We start from the raw sequence: 25,030 nt of genomic DNA, 5'->3' as shown, positions 1-25,030 counted from the left end.
TCTCCTAAATAGCTTATCTGACTTCTAGGCATGTTGAAATTTCGAAATAAGGGAAAAAAATATTATTACATTTAGTATATTGTATTATTATTTGCACCAACAGGCTAGGTGTAATTAAATTTAGTTCAGTGTATGATGCCTCCCTTTTCAATATAAAAGGCCCAAAAGAGCAGAGTGCAACGAATTAATGATGTCTTACTGTTTACTAACTGCAAAATATAAACTCAACAGTGGCCATTCTTAGACAAAGAAAAAATGCAATATCATTCTACTACAAAAATGAACATTAGTTAATAGGCTAAAGTAAGATTAATAACACCAGTCTGTATTATTAGACCAAGTATGTCTAACAGTTTAGAAACAGTACCACAAACAATGGATATATTTTACTTCGATGGGTTCAAACTATGATGACAAAGTTATTTTTCTTACATGATACTTGAAAGCAAACGTTTTTCTATAATATTGTTCACAGTATGTCAACCTGACTTTTCAAAAGTTTTACGCGGCTGGAAGTATCCAAACAGAAAATATATTCATGTTGTCTCACTGTTCTCCCTGTCTCACTGTACCCACTTCCCCAGTACCCACTCTATCTCCATTGGCAATGTTACCTTCAGTGATATGCAACTAGATGATCGTATCCATAGAGTTGACTGAACTTTTTTCTGATACCTGAGTGGTTTAAGCAACAAAACCAGCAATAACAACTCAACTTTTTACTCAATATAAAGAGCATAAAAAAACTGACAAAACTTACAACATTTAATTAGTCTTAATGCCTAACGATGCCTCTTTTTTTTACTAGTCTTCACAAAAAAAGGTTTTATGGCATTACATAATGGATCACTGATACATTCGTTTTTTAAACCGATTAAATAGTAAATATAACCTATTTTAATACAGATTTGCGTAAAAAGATATACAGTATATAACTTCGATTTAACGATACTCGATTTAACTATTTCCTCAATTGAATGATACATTTAACTGGCCCGGATTTGACTGCAGTGAATGTCTATGCTCCTCGATTTAATGATATCCTTGATTTAACGATAACTTTTTCTAGTCCCTTAACAGTCGTTAAATCGGGGTTTAATTATTGCTGAAAAATTAGTTCATACACACGGTAAATTTATTTTGTTCAGTAAACCATTGTTTATAACTTTTTAAATAATATCAGGCATTGATAAACAATGAGGGAAGCGCACTCCCAGAAATATAAATGCACCTAATGCTTTATTATTAGCATCCCTAGTTTCGTTTTTAATCTCCATTATACTTGTAAATGTAACTGGAAAATACATAATAACACTGGAAGTTTCTTTATACTGAAGATCTGCGATGCGGTACTTTCAATTAAAAAAAAAAAAAAATACTGCGTTGAAGTTTTTTTGACCATGAGGCTAATAGGAGAGAGACTGATACTTTGGTTTTATGCCGTAAAGTAAGCGAAAAAAAAAAAAACACCAAAGAAACAGGTAGTTATTGACGGTTTTTTGAATATTTTAGGGTGGGGAGATACCCATAAGTCTCCATTCTTGCTACAAATGTTTATAGTTTGGAACTTTTCCCCTCTTCAGCCCTTCAGAAAAATGTTAACGGTTAATGTAATTCTCCCTCTCGGGGGTGGCCCTAGGTCCGAACAAACCGTACCCCCGTCTCGAGTGATAAATTTTAAAAGGGGGCATTTTATTTCAAAAACCTGAAACATTCTTTTCATTTGCAAAATAATATATACAGGGTGATTATAATTAAAGTTCCACTTTCAAAACGCTGTAAAAATAAAACCACTGGTCAGAATGACCTCAAATTTCAACGGAATATTATCGAAAAAGGGGGAAAACGTAAGGCGAAAGAAAAATAAATAGTTGGAATTTTTAGCAATAGATGGCGCTGCAAGTGTCAGAATATGTAAATCAAAACACCTGTCATACGTCCGACTCATTGAGGTTGTTATAAAAACGCCAAATACACACGTTTTTTTTCCTCATTTCGCATCTGAGAAGTTCAACTGAGAAGTTCACTATGACTGTCTCAGGGAAAGACCTGGCCGTCCCGATCACCTGATCTTAAACCGTGTGACTTCTGGATATGGGGCTCTGTTGTGTTCAGTGCTCCGATTGCAAACTTTGCTGAGCTGAAGGGATGCATTGCGCAACACATTCTAAACGTGACCCCGGAAACACTTCAATCAGTCGTGGAACATGCTGTTTCTCGATTTCAACTTGTTACAGAAAACGGGGTACATTATATTGAACATCTTTTGTGCCAGTCTCACGAAAATTAAAGACCGATTTGATTTTTACTGATGCTTTTTATGCGGTTTTCAGCCTGAGGACAATTAAAAACCGATTTTTCCCATCCGATGTGATATGACCTTTACGTGTTACTTAACTAACAGTTTCACACCAATACTCTCGTGCACGCTGCGTAGTACGGTGTTTTAACGTATAGTTTACACCTTAGGTAAAATTTTATGATTTATTTGTCATTTGTAGTCGACCACTATTAAATTATGATGCTTACAGCGCCGTCTGTTGCTAAAAATTACAACTATTTATTTTTCTTCTGCCATCTAGTTCCCCTTTTCTTCGATAATATTCCGTTGAATTTTGACGTCATTCTGACCAGTGGTTTTATTTTTACAGCGTTTTGAAAGTGGAACTTTAATTATAATCACCCTGTACATACTCGTATATATAAATATATGTCAAAGTATTTAATACACATAATTCTTTTTTGAGCTTGGAATCGTTAAAATTATGAATGCAGCGTTATTTAAATGTATTCAACAATATGTTTTGGGCTGTTTTTTACTACTGGAATATTTTCCTACTTAAAAAAGAAAAATGATCTTGGATCCAAAATTATTTTCACGACTGACACCACCGAACTCTTAATAATAATATTAAAAAAAATAACAACAAATTGACATACAACAATTGATGTACAAGAACTGATATAATTTCAATTGACCGATACTCAATTAAAAATAAAGTTTAGTCAAGTAGATTTTATGCATTTATGAAATGACATTAAAAAGAATATCCTGCAATTTCCAAGATAGCTGTGAAACATCGGTCATTTGTTTCCACCCATATATTTGAAACAAGGGCGAATACAGGCTGCCATTTTAGGGGGGGAGGCATGGTAAACAATGAGCCCCCCTCCCCCAAACGAACCTGCGGTTTTCGGCACGAAAAGTTTTTTAAAATGCTTGGGTGTCAGTAAAAATAATGGAATCGGTCAGGAATAAGGCTCCTAATTAGCATAAACGTTCCAACTAAATTCCTAAGCAATGAAAGAAGAAATTTCAAAAATTTTCTTCAAAAAAAAAAAAAAAAAAATGAATTGAATAGACAACTGATATCGTTTACATTTTATTCATACAGTGTTTTAACGCAATGTGGACGTGTACTGTCGAAACGTATAGTACGCGAAACACCAAAACACATACCCAAGATCACATTCATTACAATTCTTTAAAGAAAGAAACAGCTTTATTCTTACTAGGTGGCATGGTTAAGATGCAGCATTATAACATAAATACAATTGCAAGAATAGTGCTTCTAAAAGAATTTAAAACTACTCCTTGATCAAATACTAACTCTAAAATTAACCCCCAATAAAAGTTAAAATACATTAGTTATTACACGGCCAGAGTTTCCGCCTATATATATTTACAAAAGCACCAAGCCCAAATAACTCTCTGCTTAAAATTAACTAATATGAAATTTGCATTTTACACACATTAAAATAACATTAGCCTATAACAACATAATACCACAATTTGCACAAATTAAAAAGTTCTCATGTAATACATTAAAACATTACTTCACAGAGGTTGAATTCTACGACGAGGCATCAAACACTAAAAATCTCACACGCTGTACAAAAGGCACCAATTCGACCTTGCTTCAAAGATCTATCGTAGGCTGAATGATTTGAGGATTCGCCCGCTGCCGGTAGCTCCGAACTCCAATTCCTGCTATCATTTTCACGGGCCACAAAAGACTTACAATTTCCAACCATCCGATGCGTCCATTAGCTCCCAGGTCTGGTCCATGGGGCCTCCACTTCCAACACAGCTATGAATTTAGTCTGGCAGAAGACTCTGATAGATTCTTGGTTCACTTATGTGATGCCGAGACTTCACATCTTAGCGAGGAACATTTATCTGCACTTAACCTTGCAAAGGGCCATCCCCACATTCACCATTTTAACGAAACTCGAGAGGCTGTTTCAGCCACGCACGCAAGGCGAGATGATATGCGTAAAAAAGGAAACTTTAGCTCTTTCGTACTGCCTTATATCCATTGCGTCATTTCCAACTGTTTCCACTACGCTTTTGGGCAGTACAGACGGGTATTATTGTCGATGGTTCAGAAAGGTCATGAACCCCATGACCCTCCCCTTGTATCCGCCACTGATTTGAAAAAGCTTTCTCTTTATATGATACGACAAAAGCAAAATGCATAAAAAAATTGAATACTGAAGATGACATTATGTAGCAGATGTCAAAAATTATTCCAAACGTAAAAATTGCTTTGGAATAAAAAACAATTATCGCCAAGTGATTTTTTTCCTCAATTTTTTCACAATTTAAAATGTTGCTGCTTTTGTTTATTATTTATAGAATATATACTTTAGAAAAAAAATTACCTCATTAAGATGTATATATAGTGATAAAATGAGGAAATAATTTTGAAATTTGAGACATTCAATTTTATCTGCTTTTGATCAGGGAGCAACTTCAAGAAAATGGTAAGCTCAACCATCGCTCTAAGCATCGAAAAAAACCTTGCTGCTGGTTTAAAAAATTTTCTGTATTTGACAATACGGCAGGTTGAGAAAAGAGTTTTTCAAAATTAAAATTAGTAAAAAAAATTAATACAGCTATCGAATATGATTTAACTGAACAGATCAGTTCGAGAAATTAAGTCAAACAGTTTGCTGGTTTAAAAGAAAGAACCCTTTTAGACTGTTTTTTCCTGTTATTCTAGACAAACAAAACAATCAGGGAGTCAATTTACATGAAAACTAGCAAGATCGGTGTTAGAGCCATTTTCAAAGCTCTTTTTTTTTTTTGCAGCTCATTGTAATTACATTCGGTTGTCGAGTTTTTCTGAATAACCAGACACTTGCTGTTCTGCTTTAAAATCCCAGGAAAAAAGATAATGACAGACGAAATTGATACTCACTAGCGCAAGCAGAATGTGCGCTAGCAGATAGAATATTTATTATAATATTTATTATTTACGCAGAAATAGCGTAAGCAGGGGGAGGGAGGGGTATATCATAACAGTCGTTACATGCACTGCATACATACATGCATAAACTATTGTGTTAGGATTAGCAATAGATGTTTGATTTCAGGGCGGAGGTTTATCTCACTAGTGCAACCAGAACTCATCTTCTGTGGGGTGAGGTAATAGCAGTTCTTACATGAATGTAAACTTCCGCGTTAGGATTGGCAATATGTGTTAAAACTAATTGCTCCACGGGGTTGACCCTCAAATCACGCCTCTCTCTACGTCACTCACTAGCAGGGCCGGCTCTATAGTACTTCTGCCGCCCTAGGCGATATTGACAAGTGCCGCCTCCCCCCCCCCCCATTGAATAATAATAATTACTAGTCGACCCGTGCGGAACTCCGCACTGTGCTTCAAATCGTTTTATAAGGCATTTCGCTCTTTAAGAATTTCAAAGGAAGAACATTATGACGAAGAACCGAAAAAAAAGTAAGCGCAGAAGAGAAGGCATGTAATTTAAAGACATCAGTAACAAAACCTCGTTAAATACAACGTTGTGATAATTTGATCATCGCTCACCTTTTAATCGTACATATTTTCAATGCAAACATAAATGTCATTAAAAGTGTGGCTGAGTGGTGACTCGTGAAAAAGCAATAATTGTGCATGTGAAAAAACAGGTTGTGGCAAATACAGTCCTGCACATGTCAGCATCTGACGGGAAAAAAAAGAAACATTAAAGAGATATTTATTGGCACGTATTCGAATTGGCGCCATTCGGACTAACAGCCCGACACCCCAACAAACCTAGCAATTGCGCCTTCCTTTTCGAAAGCTATTCATTGAAGGAATGCGTAGTAAAAAACAGCAAAAAAGCTTTTTGCCAAAAAATAATAATAATAATAATAAGATCATGCATCTGTGTTTTGTCATTAACCAGCATGATACGATTTAAAATTATTCACAAAGCATGGAATTTGATTAAAGAATGACGAAGATCTCACGTAGCGATTGAAACAAACATTCTAGAGAAGTAATAAATTTGATTGAAAATAAGTGTTTTTATCTTTGAAATATTGAACTATTTCACATAGAAGGTTGCTTTAACCGTTACGGCTTAAATGCCCTCACATGTTTCTCTTTTAATCGAACACTTAAAATTCAAAAGCAAAACCAGTTGAACTGAGTCCGTTCTTAAGTGTAATTTTTCGAACGTAGACAAAATGTATTTTTTTTTCAGCAGAAAGCAGAGGAGTAGAAAATAATTTCTTGCTAATGAAGTTGATAATACTTTTAATGCTTTATATCGTATTCGCGCGAATAAATAATTAAAGGTTTACTGCGTGAAACTCGTAGTTTTAATCGGGCGTAGTATTTTTTCATTTGTACAAAAGGTCGAACACTGCTATTAGAAACATCTACATTTTAGCATACAATAAAAATGTTTTTCTGCACAAAAAGGATTTCTTTAGGTAAATCTAATACTTTTTTATGCTTACATTATGTTGAGTGGTCTGGATGTAGTCAAAGAACACAGTTCGATTAACAATCAACTTATCCGAATGATAACTGTAGCCTGCATAAAGGAGTCGAAACACCAAGTAGCATTCCCACTGCATTTATTTTATTAGGTGTGTATGTTATGAGCACATGTAATGCGTAATACTAATATAAATTTGATATTATGTCGGACAGCCCAAGCTTGCTCGAAGTTCAGATAGTTTATAGCCGAACGCTCTACCGAAAAAAACTTATCAATTAAACCGAAGAACTAAGTCCAGTGCTGTTAAGCTTTATTAAAATATAAACACACACACAGGCTATTTTTTTTTTTTTTACCGAAAGCGACGTAAAAAATTTAAAACTGCATTAGAACTTTGCTTTAAAAAATGCATAAGAACTACAGGCAGCATCAAGGTTTTGAAACAGCAAGAGGCGATTTCGAAAACTTGAATTCTCGACCGTAAGTTATTTTTTGGTCATTGGCCAGCCTGATAAGTTTTAAAATGAGAGGGGATTAATATATGAGATAAGATATTGAAGAAAAATGTTTTTATTTTTGAAAATTTTTACAATTTGTTATCGCAGGCTGCTTAAACCGTTATAACTTAGATGGCAGCACGTGTTCATCATTTAACAGCACGGTTAAAATACAAAATAAATTGAACTATGCTTTCGAATGTAGTAAAAATGTGATAAGCTATTTGTTTTTTAGCAAAAAGAAGAAAAAATATATATTTTACCCTTCAAATTGAGGTAGTATTTTATTTATTTGTACAAAGAGTCAAAAACTCATTGGAAGAATATATATTTCAATATACGATTTATTATTTTTTTTCTGAACAAAAAACAATTCTATTGTAGTCTGAAATCTTAAACCTGTTACTTATATTTTCGCTTACATTATGCTTTAATTTTCTTTCCAGAGCCAAAGCTTCAAAAAAAAAAAAAAAAAAACGTGCAATTTCGAAGTAATTCAGCACAAAATCCCTGAATGTTTTCATATCAGCAAGGAGCATTTCCTTCTCATTTATTATATTCCCTCATAGTTGTTACTCATTTAATTCAGTGTTCATGTAATGCGCGATATTTCTCTAATTTTTTGTTGCAGATTGTTCAGACGTGGGCCCGAACACGTAATCTCCTGGTTACGAAGAGAACGCTCTGCCGATCAAGCTACTCAGCTCAGTCGGTCAGAGCGCAAATTAAAGTTTTAAGTTTGACCGAAAACCTCATTCTGGTTCTTTAAAAGAGGTTTTTCGGCTAAAAGAAACAATTTTCAGACCTTGGGTCTATTTTTCGTCAGTAGCCAGCACCATAAGCTATAAAATAAGCCGTAAATCAAAGAAATCGATCAAGAATTGAGGGAAATTTGGCGTAGAAACCAAAAACAGGCTACAGAAATAATATATAAGGATTATATAAAATAATAACATATCAATAAAGTAAAAATAATACTAAAGTGCGAAAAATTAAAGTGCCTTTTTAGTTAAATTCCAAACTCGGTTTAACATATTCAAGAACTGGTACACACACTTTAAATTAAAGTAGTGCATCTTATGGCACTGAAACAGATATTAATATTTTCGAAAGACTGTTAAATCACGCAATTTGCCGCCTCCAAAATTAAATTGAATTTCTAGTTTAATTTCGAACTTCCCTTTTCATATCCAAGCACTGGTACACACTCTAATACAGTGAATCTTATTGTGCTGAAACAGAAATTCATACTTAATAAAAAGTGATTCAATTTCAAAATCTACCGCCCCTAAAATCTCCTGCCCTAGGCGGCCGCCTAGGTAACCTACCCCTGAAGCCGGGTCTACTCTCACTAGTGACACTTCTCAAATGTGTATTAAATTATTTTCCAAGAGAGTATGCTCCGGTGTTTAATTGTAATTTACAAACCGAACACACTTCCAAGTATAAAATAAATAAATAAATAAATAAAATCAGGTAAACGTGGTTATTTCCTCACTTCGTGAAAACTTTAACACCGAAGTATTCTTTGGTTTCATTGACGAGTAGTTCGGTTGCTAAATCTGCATTCCCTTGGGAAAATGAGACACGCCTCGTTGCTATAGCAACAGACAGGCCAAGACATTTTGGCGGGGGCTTTTCTTGTGACGGTCGGACAGTACTAATTTGTTGTTTCAATTTAGAACGCAAGGAAAGAAATCATTACTTGATAAGTTAATATATTTGCATAAGTCAACTTACACTAAAAAATGAGTAACCGTCCAAGAAAGTCAGATGAAAGCTTAATTTTTGCTACTGTGTAACCTTTCAAGCAATTTCTTTGTAAGCATGCAGACAATTCTTGTGTAACTTTACACAGAAGTAGTTCAGTGCGAAACTTAAAGAATTACTGGTCGCTGTTAATTCACTTTGAGGATAAACTCATGGATGTATATATTAAAATCGCGAGATACACGAAATTATTTCAACAATAATTTCTACATGCAGAGATATTTGTAATGCCTCTAAAAGTGAATTTCACTCATTGAAAATCGGAAATACGCCTCAAAAATTCAGTCAAACGTATTTTATGCGCTTTGTACTTGAATTAAACATTTAGCATCGCAGAAAAGGTGGAAAAAAAAAAAAAAGCAATTCAATTTTTCAAAAATATTATGTTTGTATGTTTACTGAAACTTTTAAAAACACAACTACTCTTTAAAACACAAATATAAAACATCATTAAAGGTAAAATTTGAAAACAAAGAACACGTTTTTTTTTTCTTTTCCTGCCATCTTTCATTTCATACTTAGAAAGTTAGATTTGTATTGAATGAATCGCAATTACACTGTAAAAAAATTGTGTAACCTTACTCCATAAATTCGGTGGCAGCTTAGCTGCTTCCACTGCTCTGGAGTAATTTAACTGATTTAACTCGAGCAAAGTTATACATCTCTTGTGGCAGGTGTTACATCATGATGTAACTATATAGGGTAATTTCTCACTAATTTCTGCGTAGGGTTACACCTGAATTTTCTGTATTCTTACAGAGAAATTGCTTGAAAGGTTACACATTAGCAAAAATTAAGCTTTTATCCGACTTTCTTGAACGGGTGCTCATTTTTAATTGTAAATTGACTAAAACTTCAAGTTAACTATACGATAGTTTAAATTATTCAGATTTATTATGCGATCTAGTAATAACTTATTTCTATACGTTTTAAATTGAAAGTTCAAAAATAAATTAGTTGGTTATAATGCTTGAAACTTCGTTATAACAGTATTAAAAAAAAAATTATCCTAGAAACCCTTTTTTTACAGCTCCTGCTTTTAATTATTCGTTCATTCAATATTTATCAAGTACCTGCTTTTTCCCAACCAATGAACACCAATTTTTTTATATTTATTTTAATATACAAACGAGACATTTTTATTACACTAAGCGAGGGAAGATTCATTCGTTGTGGTGCCCGAACCCACAACGCATGAATCTTACAGATTGTAGATCAAGAGCTTTTACTACGCAGCCACCTGTGGCCGGGCTCCGTTTCGCTAATAAGAGTTCACCTGCTGTGATCCGACTCTGATCTTTACGCATGAGCTTGTAATTCTACTGAAATCATGGTGCAAGGTTCCTCCAACAGTTTGAGTTTTTAAAACAGTGATACTACACACTTCAGAATTCGTGTAACGTTACACCCATTAATCCTGGTAACCTTCCACATTTTTTTTGTGGTGTATGCATGATATTTACTCTCTGTCCTCTCATATTTTACTCCTAAAAAAATTATTTCACTTTTTTCAAAATGTCAAGGAATATTTTTACTCCTTGAAAACGACCCTAGCTATATTTCTGATAACATATACGTAATTGTTAATTCATCTACAGGATTAACTAGTTAATGTATACTCTCTCAAAATACATCCTCAGATCTTGTGAACTTTTTGTCGGACTTAACAAATGATGTCATTAAAAGTGCTTCGATTAAACTTTTCGTCAAATTGACCAATTTTTCGCAAGATTTCAGCATGAGTTTCTGTCCCATAAAGGAAACAAACCGTCATTGAATGACGCAATTTGTTTAACGATTGAAGAACGCTGTGGAACTTCACCCTCAAAAAGTAAGCGATCCATATCTGAGAGTGAAGGGATTACTATTATAGTCGTAGCTGTTTTCTTATATTTCACTCTTCCAACATGAATTTCACCTTTCTGAAATATGTCAAGGAATAGGTTTACTCCGTAGAAATAACCCTACTCTGTTAAAACTGCGGGTTGCAGTGAGATCTTCTAGGGTGAAACCCTTGTAGCACAAGCAGCACCCCTCCCCTCAAGGGTGCCATTTTGGCTCCCTAATATGGCATTAATCAGGGGTACCAGTTTTGGCTATGAGGTGCTATAGAGGTGCCATAGAAAGCAAAAACGGCTCCAAATGGGATGTAAAATAAATAATTTTAATAAATGTCTCGCAACAACGTTTTTACTTCACAGCATCACAAAACCATTTGCATAAAAGAGAGTTGCATAAAATATTGCAATGCTGGAAGAATGATTTCAACAACTCCAAAAATTGCTTCCGAACAATATCTTCAGAATTATTAAATGATGAAATTATCTGTGTAGAATATAGCGAACCTTTTTGAAAAATAAGAAGTTGAAAACCTATTTCACAACCTCTGCGGTGCGGTTGCACATGGCACCTTTTAGGGTGGAACGTTGTAGCAACAGCGGCACTCCTTTTCGGGTGTCATAGGGTGCCATAGAAAGCCAAATGGCACCCATAAGGGGGTAACACTGGTGGTACAACGTTTCCCCTGAAAAGTATACCCGCGGTTTCATCAGGGTGCAGCACTGGCCCTTAAATTTTTTTTTTTAGTCAAATGAACAGAACCAAGTCGATTCTCATGGCTCAAAGTTATCCTAAATTACTGTAATTAATATGATCATTTTTAAATTGATCACCAAAATCATTTTTGCTTTTTATTCTTAGTGATTCTTTCCTTCAGATTTGGCGATCCGTTTCCTTTATATTGGCGAACAAAATCTTTCATCAGGAGGGTAACCCGTGTTCGTAGCATCAGCATCTCAAGGAGGGGAGGTCACTTCAGATGAAGAAGGTGGGGGGTGAGTAGGGAAGGGGGGCTGGACGTCACCAACATGAACGATCACTTCTATACCTATCCTTGTAACTGCTCGCCTCAACGCTCTAGGAGTGTTTACAAGCTTCTATTTTATTCGTCTGCAGAACAACGATCCTCACTCCTATTATTATCACTGGTGTAAAAAGACTTAGATGAAGGATGTGCATTCACTAGGGGGGGTCTACAAGAAATATTTCTGTCTTTGTTTAAACCCCAATTGCATGGTGTCGCTCTAGACTAAATAATTGATATGATGGGCTTTATATCTCTACTTTTCTATCTTTATTTTTTTCTAGATATTTTTTATCCCCATTATTATTGTTTTAGCTCGGATGAAATAGTTGGTGTTATTATAGGTTATTATGATAATTTCGCTTTATCTACATGCAACCCTTCGCAAAAGTATGTTTGTGATTGGTTCCCGCCCAATGATGTAATATCCAGGAGGGATGAATTTGAGAGAAATACCTAGTGTGTCGGGGGGACTGATAATTATACGCTAAAAATCTGAAAAGATATCTTTGGTTCCAAATCACAGAATGGGTTGTATTTATTTTAGCATCATTATAGATATCATCAAAATTGTCATTCAATGTATTCTGAAATGTTTCTCTCTCGCTCACTCAATTACATATACATACATAGACAATCATGATTGTAGATAAAGCAATTTTCTTATTTACATGGGGTTAAACTTTCACTTGCAGTTTTTTATATTCATAAATACGCGGTTGATTTTTATTGCTGGTTAAAAGCTTATAAAAGTGTTACAATTATAAGCAAGTGACGTAGCACAAATTAATACTGAAAGATTTAATGCTATTGGTAGGCAATGTGTTCTGAAGGGAAACAAAAGCTAACAATTATTTTATGACGTCATCAATTATAGATCAACCCTGTGTGTTACCATGTGAAGTAAAGGCATTTCAGGTAACAAAATTTTGAACTATTTTTATTTTTTTACGTTTTTGTAAATTTTCGCGGCTTTGAATTTTTGTACAAAGAACAACAAATTCAAATATTATCATCATAAAAAAGCCTTTTTCAGAGACAGAAAAAAAAAAAAAAAAAAAAAAGAGGTGTAAGAAATCATCAACGATTTTGGAACAAGAACAGAAGTTGATAAATTACGGCATTGAAACTGATTCAGCTACTAACAATTCTCAAGAATTGAAATAGTCCGATTCTATCCAAACGTTTTTTTCGAAGTAGCTGAAACAGTTTTCTTTTTCATAGAAATAAATGATTATTAGTATACAATACATTTTTATATATTTAAAGTTGCAAATTAATTTTATTGTAATTATTAATAAAATTATTTTCTTACAGAAGATGGCATTGTAATTTCAATTTAATATGCTTAAAATTAAACTGCTTAGTAAAGTAATGCATTTGAAAAAAGAAAAATATTAACTTGATTCCAAATTGTATACCGGTGAAAATTTTTGTTGAAACTGAGTTTCATAATTTTTTTTCTCTTATGTTTGTATACTAAAATAATTGAAAAAATAAGCTGGACACCCTTCATGGTTTTTTTTCCAACACCGCTGGGTTTAAAGCCCTTATAACTAGAGAGCCGACGCATCCACCATTGTGGATCAAAACCATCATCTGCTCTTTATTTACTAGAATTGAGTAAGAATATTTAAACAGACAAACTTATGTCTTTGAAACACGAGTCGAATTGACAGTTTTTAAAAAAAATGTTGCAGAAAATGAAGGACCATGTAAAATATTTCGACAGGAAACATAGTCAACAGTTAAAGTCGAAAAGATAAAACTGTAATGTATGAATTAAAATTGTAAAAATACAAATTATTTATTAACTTTTATTACATTTAGTCTGTGGCTGTGTGCGTGACGGGGGGAGGGGGGAGCTTTTTAATCGTTAATAAGTTTATTGCTAATAAAGTTAACAAAATTAATTTCAAGGCTGAAATTTACTAAACATATGTTTGTGGATTTTGGGCTCTTGCAACTTTTCAATAGTACAGATTTCGAGGTATTCCTTGATTCGTCTTAAGTTTAAAAACTTTTTTTTCATCATATACTGTTTTTTTTTTTTTTTTGCCTCACAGTTGTTAATTATATTTTAATTCATACATATTGTCACGTATTTTTACAGACTAGATATAAAAACTATCATTTTTAAAATTCTATTCTATACTTGAGACAGAAAAAAAGTGATGTATTTTGCTTAAATGAGCAAAAAAGAAAAAAAAAAAAAAACGATATCATGATGTTTAACGATAGTAACCCTCTCTTGATCCAAAATAGTTTACAGTTCGACCTCACTACATATAGGGGCTTTAAGTAGGTTCAATTGGAGAGAAAGGAAAACAGAATTTCAATGTTTCAACTTCAGATCTTTCCCTTTCCTTTGTCTTGATCGGGAGACAAAATTCTGCATATTGTGTCCAAAACCACTACACTCTCTGAGAGTAACTTGTTATGAAAAAGTTGACTTTATTACTGTTTGTTAGCAAATTAAATCTTATTTATATTTACTTCAGAGACCTAAATAGTAAATGGAAACAGTGGTTTCTTTCCCCATGAGGTTGATGTAGGTAAATAATCGCACTATAAACGATCAGTTCAGAAGTTTAAGAAGTTCTAGAGTTCTACACCAATGATACTCAATCTGCTGCCCATATGTCACATGTGACCTGCTGAATCTTACGAATACAATATGACATCATTTAAAAAGAAAAATCACAAAGAAAATTAAATTAAGCACAAAATGTTTGTAAAATACTCAAAAGAGTAAATTTTATCAACATTTTATCTTTCAAAAAAAAAAAGAAGTAGGAGGAATAACAAACTTAGCTGTTTTTATTTATTTCGAATACAGCACGTTAGGGGGAAATCGAACTACCCATATTACATATAAAAACAATAAGGAAGGAGAAATTCATAAAAAATGTTTTAGTAACTTTCCACATAACAAGTAAAACTAGTTGAAACCAGTTACTTTACATTTGTAGACCGCCTGAGAGGGAAAATGTAAGGACATACTCGTAACTTTAGAAAACAACATTTTTTACTGGGTTATCATCAAAGAATGTTGACGCCTGCACAATTATTTAGGAACACGCGGAATTCTCAGAATGCCTTCTGTGAGCATGTTCCTTTTACCCATACTTACCCTACATCTATCACATCATTTATTGAAGTTTGTAATATAAGAAAAGGCTAGAAATCAGAAAGAAAGAAAGCAAACTAAAACAAAGCATTGCCGAGAAATTTTAAGATTTAATAAAGAAACAAAAACGAACTTACCCCAAATAAAAGTGTTTTCACTCCAAAATCTTCAGCAAAAATGCTGATTTAACAAAGCTCTAAAAGAAAACAAGTTGAGGGTAAATTATTTAAAACTATCAGATAAAGAAACACACTGCAAGTTTCCGGCGAGAACGCGTTTTGAACACTTTATTTCTGAAAAAAAAAAGGGTTCCAGTTTGCCTGACCATGTACTATAACGTGTTCTAAATGTGCTTCGTTATGAAAAAAGTGTACTGAAATGTGTTTCGAATCTGTTCTGAAAGGGAACCGAAAGTGTTCTGATCAGGATATTTGTTAAATTTAAACTTTTGAGTACATTTGAGAACGGATTGATGCTACATTTGAGATTGATCGGAGACACGTGGGTTCACTTGTTAAATCGTCACTTTCTTTATTTACAGCTAACAAAAGATTTATTGGATGTGCCACATACTATATGTATACTGTAAAATATATTGCTTAAAAATACCGCAAACTTCCATACTTGATCACAAATCTTTTCGTACTCAAAGGATTAACAGCTTTAACTATCAGTCATTAGAATCCCTCAATGTGACACTACTAGAAATCTTGTTACAAAGAGTAGTAATTGCTCGGTTCCTGACCATGCCCGCCTCAGCTTTTCCAGTGCAAGTATTGCACTACACTGTTAAAAGCATAGGTAAGTGACGGGTGACGTTAGGGACCCTAGGGTGAAGAAACTACCTCAGGGTGCAATGGAGGCTTGGAAACATGGTTACGATGCCTTTTGGTTCCTCACTGGATGAGTGGAGCTAAAGTGTAATAGACCATCACGCAAGAGCAAAATATTTTTACTCTCCAACGGTGACTCGTACCTTGCGCATGCGCTCCGACATACATTTATCGTTCAACCCCTTTGATCTGGAAGGTTGCTAAGAGGAAGACATTGTTGCATTTTTACAGTTAATAGAGTACAAAAATGGAGAAATCTTCAAAATCTCTAGTAAGTAAAGGCATTTGATCGTGATGTAGCATTTAGAACCTTTTAACAGATTTAAAAGAATTTCAGGTGCAGCTTTTAAGACCTAACATATTTAAAGTATTTCAAAGTAAGTTTACCACTGCTTATCATTCAGTTTACCGTTACAAACATTGTAATGTCTTGTACTAGTACTTTCTATCATGCATCATAAAAGAAATATTTATCAGTATTTTCTTGAATACTTTTGATGAACAACATTTAAAAGCCTACCGAATAAATTGCACATGAATTCGGTAATAAGGCAAATAAATTGATTTGAGACATATTGTAACATTCTGCGGCAGCCATTTCCACGCAGATAGCCATGTGTGCAGTGGTATGTTTTCTTTCGACAAAATTATTAGCATATTATTCTTTTTAAAAGAATGTCTGGCTGCATATATGGCATTTCTCAATTTAAATGCGACTGTCCATCCGGCGCTGAGGTGTTTTAAAACTTGTGGAAGCATTTTGCTGTATTGTATCAGGTCAGTGTGTATTAACTGCTGCCTTCTTTAATCCATCCGTGACTGTTGCTAATCTATTTTTTATTGTCTAATCTTTTTATTAAAACCTGGGAATTAATGCACCCAGAAAAATAAATTCAGGCTTTAAACAAAATTATTTTGGGCTGATTAGACTTGATTGAGTTGAGCCGTTCACGACTTTTGAAACGGGGAAAGTAGCTAAATTCGATAATGAGGATTCCGCAGTAGCCATGAGGGCATGCCAAGAAAAAAAAATAATGAAGAGTCAACTATTTTTTTTAAAAAAGTACCACAAATTTAACGCCTATTTTAGCAAAGAGACGAGAATTTTGCTCTCAGTTTGAAATGAAATATTCCTATTAGTTTGACAAAGCTTTCTACAAAAGCATTATAGTGTCTCAAATTCTATTCTAAATATTCTCGTTATCTCGTTCTTGAAAAATAAATAAATAAATAAATAAAATAAATAATAATCGGTGCAAAATTTTTTAACACATTTAATGGCTGCGGAAAGCTGTTCCAAGAAATTGCGATTTCCTGATTTCTTCTTCATTAAAAAAAAAAAAAAAAAGACTGCAGCCTTTTCCAATCCATCAGTGTCTGTTACTAATCTATTTTTTATTGTCTTATCGTATTAATAAATCGCAGCAATTAATACACTCCGAATAATATACCCAGCTTTTAATAACTCAACCCTCCTGCTCTACAAGAGTTGATGGAGTTGAGCCGTTCGCAACTTTTGAAACGGGGAAAGTAGTTAAGTTTCGATAATGGGGATTCTGCAATAGCCATGAGGGCATGCCAAGAAGAAAAAAGGATGAGAGTGATCCATTTTTTTTAAAGTACCACAACTTTAACGCCTACTTCGGCAAAGAGATGCGAACTGGGCTTTCAATTTGCAATGAATCTTAGGTCGCATTCCAATTTGTCAAACGGCAACTTCCCAGAAGCTACTTTCGAGCGCTAAATGGGTCGCATTTACACCCGAGGTTCCGCTAAAGGATAATAATAAACAGCTAATAGTCGCCCATCACGATTGACATTGGTGACCCTCAATCATTAATAATCCCAGCGAATCTCCAGAACAGAGATTCGCTCTAAGGTCGACAAGTCGTCCAATACTCGATTTGACGAAGAAGATTTATCATTCGCCAGCTCATAGGGTGATAAATTTGATGTTTGGACTCGGTGGGGATGGAAGGAAGATCTTTTTTTAAAAAGGAACTTTCCTCCCTATTTGCCCTCCCTGGAGTAGATTATCTTGTTTTGCCTATATTTTTTTTCTCCGAACGTTCACTTTGAAATGGAGCATGATATAAAGAGGAAATAATTGAATAACCACGTATGTAGCGGGAGTTTTTTTCTTTTATTTCCTCGTAAGAAAGTCATTTTAAAAGGATGTCGTTAAATATGCGGTTAGAAAAGTATCGATGACGTTTAAAAATGTATTTTTTTTCTATATATATACCATATGACTGAATTTTTCTTTAAACTTTTACTGGATTTAATATTTCTATTAATTTTGTAAATTTTATGAAAGTTAATGTAGAAACAAAACTGACGCTCTCTTTAAAATAAAGTACGATATAAAGAGGAAATAGTTGAATAGCCACATGGGAGATTTTTCATTTCCTTGTAAGAAATCCATTTTGAAACGATGTCATTAAATATAGTATTAAAAAAAGTCTGTGGTATTAAAAAATACCGATGCCTTTTTTAAATGAATTTTTTTTTTCCACACATAACATATGACTAAATTTTCCTTTAAAATTTTACTGGATTTAAATATTTCTATTAGTTTTGTAAATTTTATAAAAATTAATAATAGAAACAAAACACACGCTCTGTTTGAAATGGAGTATGATATAAAGAGGAAATAATTGAATTACAAGGTATGCAATGGGAGATTTTTTCATTTCCTTGTAAGAAATCCATTTTGAAACGATGTCATTAAATATAGTATTAAAAAAAGTCGGTGGTATTAAAAAATACCGATGCCTTTTTTAAATGATTTTTTTTTCTACACATATACCATATGACTAAATTTTCCTTTAAAATTTTACTGGATTTAATATTTCTATTAGTTTTGTAAATTTTATAAAAATTAATAATAGAAACAAAACACACGCTCTCTGTTTGAAATGGAGTATGATATAAAGAGGAAATAATTGAATTACAAGGTATGCAATGGGAGATTTTTTCATTTCCTTGTAAGAAATCCATTTTGAACATGGGAGATAGGGACATAAATACAAAACAAACATTACAAAAGTTTTGATGACTTTTTTGGGATTGCAAAAGTTTTGATGCCTTTTTTGGTGCTTTTTTTCTACCCATACCTTGTGTAGTTGATATTTCTTTCAAAATTTTACTGAGTTTAATACTTCTACTAATTATATAAATCTTACAAAATTGAATAATAAAAAGAAAACAGAAGTTGTTTCCCTAGTACTAGGGTAAAACATGAGCTTTGTGATATTGTGGAAGATAACCAGTAAACAAACTAGGTTTTTATGACTGCTTATCGCGCAATTTCATTGAGTTCTTATACGAGGTGTGTGAAGTGGACGCATTTAAGATGAGCAGTCAAACTAAGTTAATTAGAGATTTTTTTTTTTTTTTTTATGAGTTCGAGTTGGGCCACAGCGCAGCCGATGAAACACAAAACATATGCTGTGCTCAAGGTGAAGGCTTGACGTACGACATCACTGCAATAAAGGTTATATTTAGATTATTACAATACATTAATTGCTATGACAGTTACGATTATCATCAGAAAAATCAAAATAAAATATTATCTCCACGGTATAGAAGAATTGGCTGAAAGATGGCTTTGGAAACTAAGTTTCTTACCATCGCACTAATGCTCAAAAATGCACTACTAAAGAAATAAGTAGGTAATTTTTTGCAAAACTTATGACTAACACTAGTGCTTAGTTTCTAAGTAGCGGAACGAAGGGTAACCTGAAACAAAGGCAACATTTTTAAAATTATTCAAATAACCACTTTAACCTTAAGTTATACATTACACTGTCGAATGTCCACGGAATTGGGTAGCTAAAGTACCGCGGATAAACCTCAGAAAGGCAAAAATAAAAGAAAAAATGGTGGTAAATTACTACTTGATTCCCAAACATAGCCTTCAATTTACGAGTTGAACCGAACCATGTCTCCGGACTCTCGCTGATGACAGTTGGTTTGCACTCTCAGCTTCAATGACATGACATTTGCCACCAGCCCGGTTATTCCCCATTTTAGGCTGATGAGTCCAAACAAGGACGAAACTGCGCCTTTGAATGGGATGACCGGGCTGTCGGTATATTCCATGTATTTCTGTCAACCCTGGCTAAGGTAAGGTAACTTTAAGGTAAAAATTGTTCTTGCTCAAAAACTTGACTATATATTGATGCTCAATACTTCGTAAAAACAATAAAAATACATAGAGTATAGTAAAAATGTTTTGTAATTTTGCACAACTTAACTTTAAATCAATGAAGAACAAGTGTATGTGCGATGAAGAAAGCGCAAAAACAAATACAAACAAAAATAGCCATGTTTAAATTTACAATTTTTCGGGAAAAAAAAACTGCCTTTGGTTTTTGCTTGTTGCAGCGTAAATACACATCCTTGGTTGTCAATTGACTCGCGGATAATAGAGAGTTTACTTTAGTTAGATAATTTTAGTAAAAGATCACAGAAGATCGTTTAAGCTATTATAACCTACTAAATATTGTTTTTTTTTTCTTTCATTTTTTTAAGATTCGGAATATTGAATATGTTTTTTCTTTTTCTTTGATTCTTTTTACCACCTTGAGTATTAGTTACATTGTCCATGCATTCCTTAGGGCATGCTATCTATATATCTATCTATCTATCTATCTATCTATCTATCTATATATATATATATATATATATATATATATATATATATATATATATATATATATATATATATATATATATATATATATATATATATATATCGTTCCTTAGGGCGGAATTCAATGCAAGAAGTCCCCAACAAGCATTCAGCTGAAATTAGAAAATAGGCTAATATTTTTTTCTTTTGCAGAACTGTCTTCAACTGACGAATAAAGAATACTAATAAGTCACACTATTTAGCATTGGGGAGGAGTGAATTTGAAGAGAACCATTGTAATTTATCTTTATGAAAACGACTGCAAAAAAAGAAAAAAAAAATGTTGTTAGTGCCAATGATATGAAATGTCTAAGAATTGGAAATAAACCATTCTAATATTTAAGGAGTAGTTTCTCATATTTACAGATTACAGATACTAAAAACTTCATGAATAATGATAAAAGAAGGCGTAACATTTTCTACAACTGAAGTGATAAAGATAAAGATTGATAATTGAATAAATATGGTGAAACAAATTGTATTTAGAATTTGGTTGACTTCTCCGCAATTCTTTTTTAAAATTATTTAAGTATTACCTCTTATAGTTATTTGAATTATAAGCAGTAACAACTATAATCTTCCCGTTGACACGTAATAAAGCACAACCATAAATATATCGTCAAATTAAATGAATATTTTATATAAAATTAAAAGTTGCTAAATTTATTTAATTTCTAATGAAATTAATGTCTTCTAACTTCAAATGTTAATTTTTTCTTCGCTTTTAATTAATTTCTTTCTCTATTTTCTTATATTCTAATTTATAATTCTATTCTATAAAGATAATTAAGTTCAGTTATTTCTAAAATTTCTGCCAAATTTTACAGGTTTTTTTCCCACTTCTGTCTAGCTAGTGACCCTTTGGCTGCAACAAATCGTGAAAGTATTCCGAATATAAAAACTCCGGTAGCCCTAGAACAGCTTAACACATTACTAATCCCCAAAATTAGCTTTGTAAAATGGCACTTAACACGCTTAGGATACTGGTGTTTTTTACCCCTCATACGCTAACGCTCCATCTTTGGTGACGCCGTCCAAAAGCACAGAAGAGCAAACAATTTTAATGCCTCTGTCAGGGTACACAACTGCTGTCGAAGTGGTCGGCATCAAGTACTTTTTTTTTCCTAGTGCGGGTGAAACGCTTCTTGTTTGCCTTTGGGTCCTCTTTCCATTAATCCATTTACTCGATCAATGGACGAGGTAGGGAGTAGAGAAATATTTGCTTTATGGTGACGCCAAAGCAAGGACATCCCTCAAAATGCTAAGGTCATTAAGCGGATTTCCACTATCCTTCGATTAGTTCTGTTTCATTTATAAATTAAGAGTCATTTGTGGTAATTATAAAATTAACACGGGTTCCTTTTATCAACAGTCTGACGTATTGGAGAGTTTAATTTAAAAACATGTATCATAAAACTCAGGCCTTTCATTCTGATTGTTGCAGTGGTTCTTTTTGGATAATAGTCATTCATTTGCTCCGTAAATGAAACGTGTAGATGCAAAAGTAGCTCCTATTCCAATTGTTTCGTCAATGAGCTTTTTCCACTGTAGTTTCATTCCAATACTTAGGCAGATCAACAACCTGAGACAGTCCGAGAGTTTCAAAAGGATCATCTAAATGGTTTAAACAAAATAGGATAAGATATTGTAACTTATATATGTTTTTGTAGTGATAGACAGGGGCGGACTGGCTCCCCTAAGAGGGTGCCAACTTTAACTTCCAAAGGGCACAAAAAAGCAAAAAAAAAAAAAAAAAAACGTAGGTACACAAGTTTGAGGACGCAATTAAAGTAAAATAGAAAAAAAAAGTTTGAGGGGGGAGGGGGGGGAGACAAGGCGCACACGCTCGAGGGCGCAAAAGGGGCAAAAGGAGCTCAGGCTTAAGGGCTCAACAAAGAATGTCGCACAGGCTGGAGGGTATTAAAAAAAACTCTAAGACGCTCATGTTGAAGGGCACAATAAAAAAATGAGAAAAAAATAAGAGAAAGAAAAAAAAAAAGAGAAAAAAAAGAGAGAGGAAAAAGGAAAAAAAAAGAGAAAAGAAAATGGAAGTCGCACAGGCTTCAGGAAAAAGTCATTTTAAATTTTATTACCCTTTGTCACAATATTTTCTTTCTTATATTAAAAGCACTTTTAACATATGCTACCTGAAAATGAATATTGAAGCAGATTAAATGCAGTACTTATTGCAAAACTTATAAGCTGTCCAATAATGAGCCAGACTTCGATTCCTCCCCCCCCCCCCACGCACACAATCCCCAACATAAGCGCCAAGAAACAGAAACATGGGCGCCAAAAGATCAAATATGAATAACCTGAGAGGAAAGCATTACAAATTTAAACTTTATTTTGTTTTGTAATTTTTGAAGTTTTATTTTTCCGCAATAATTGTCAACTACTGGTACGGATGCACTACTGATGATTTTAACTTGATTGCATAAACATCATCACGGCTTAAAACTGCTGAAAGTGTAAGGAGAAATTGCCACGAAATATAGATAACAGAACAAATTATACTATTATGGCGACGTCATAACGTTCCGTTTTGTAAACAAGTACATCACGTTTTGATATATATGTGCTCAGAATTTAATGGGAAGTAATATCAGTGAATGCATCTGAGTTTTCACTTTAAGTTATCTGCGCAATTAATCAACCCTCTTATGAGAACGGCATTGTTTGTTCTTTCCTCACGTTATCTAAATAAAATCTGAGAACATGAAAGGTGTGTGCATCAGTTTTATGGAGGCTAGTAGAAAACCCTTCATATCGAACGAGCAAAATGATTTGGTAAAAGTGCCGTGTAAAAGTTCCTCAGAGATTATGAGCAAAAGGTATTGGTCGTTCATTAAACCTAAATTATGAAAAGTCATTTGAAAGGATAAATAAATCTCCATACATCAAACTACGTTTATGTTGAAGCTGAATCGTGCAAAACATTCGCACTTGACAGCAGTAATATAAAAACTGATTTTTTAATGGTAATTTTTCGAAACACAGTCATAATGTGAATTGTTTGTTTTTCGCCTAGTGGTGAAAAATAGAATAAAATGCTGCCTTACTTTTGTAGTTTTATAAAATATGACGGAAGCAAAAAAAAAAAAAAAAACTGAATATTGAGATCTTGAATTCAAATTATGTTTTTCGCAACCATGAATTGCGATAGGACACTACTCGTCGGGTTTCTTGTTTCTACTGATGGTTTTTACAGCAACCATATTTTGAATTCAAAACGTTAAAATTCAAATGAATGCCAGGAGCAAGATGCTGGGTGTTACGTGCTGGATGCCGGACGCTGTGTGCTGTATACTGTTTTCACGTAAAACGAACTGTGTAAAAACAAGGTCATTCATACATTATTTGATTCCGAGGGCATGTACGCTTGCCTTATAAGCATACAAAATTAAAAATTTGCGTCCTGATCGGACTCGGACGTCATTAGCGGTCAAGTGAAAACAATAAGCAATTCGTGATTGATCAAAAAAAAAAAAATAAATAAAAAATAATAAAAAATAAATAAAAAAAAATAAATAAAAATAAATAAATAAATAAAAATAAAATAAATAAAATAACAATAATACATAAAATACACCACCAGCTTCATTACTAAGCTGGCGGTTTATTTTATGTATTTCAGCCTTAGCCCTGGCGATAGGGCGGTAATTTACTGAAAGTAATAATTTTCATGATGCTGCGGTTTACCATGCAAACAAACATTTTTATTTCTGATTTTAATGCAACAGTGTGGCTGTTTATCTGAATCCTGCAGTATGTTCAGATTAGATATTCTCGGAATTACGGATAAAGATCTACCCGAGGAAAAAAAATCATTCAAAAACGACAAAACGCTCGGTTGGATCAAACTCATGACGTTCACGTTTCCAGCACGACGCTCTAACCATCGGCGCCACAAGGCATCACTCGCGGGGCGTTATACAATTAAAGAAATCTATATAAATAAAACAAAGAATATATGTGTGATTATGTTCTCTTTTCAAATCCACAGTTTACGTCCAATCTCGACCAAGTTTGGCAGGGAGATACTTGGGCACCCGAGAAGGAATGTAGGGGTGTTTTCGAACGCCAAAAAAGTAACGAACCGTTCGAATTTTAATTTTAGGACCCGAAAATGGCGTTTTTCTACAAATGAGGGCGAAAAAATGCTCGCAAAAATTACAATTTATATATCCAAGGAAACCCCGGATTTTTCTGCATCAAATAAAATTTATTCCAATGTTCCAAGGTTATTAGAACGTAAATTAGAACTGTTTTTTTAACTAATCTCGCCCTAAAATATAGGTAAGCCTTCAATTAGAAATCTATTGTTGATCACGGTCATTATTGAACAATGCTTTGTTTAAATTTGTAGCAAGAAGAAAATCATTGAGAAGAAAGATCTGTTGCCATTTTCTTTCTAGAATATGAACAATTAAAATTCCATCTTTTGTTTTGAGGCTTTTCCTGTAATGGCTGTAATTGGGGGAATTAAAAACTCTCCTCTTT

This window comes from Uloborus diversus, chromosome 10, assembly GCF_026930045.1.
Source record: "Uloborus diversus isolate 005 chromosome 10, Udiv.v.3.1, whole genome shotgun sequence".
NCBI classification, from domain to species: Eukaryota; Metazoa; Arthropoda; class Arachnida; order Araneae; family Uloboridae; genus Uloborus; species Uloborus diversus.
The sequence above is the reverse complement of the archived record's forward strand: the minus strand, read 5'-3'. Positions refer to the sequence as shown.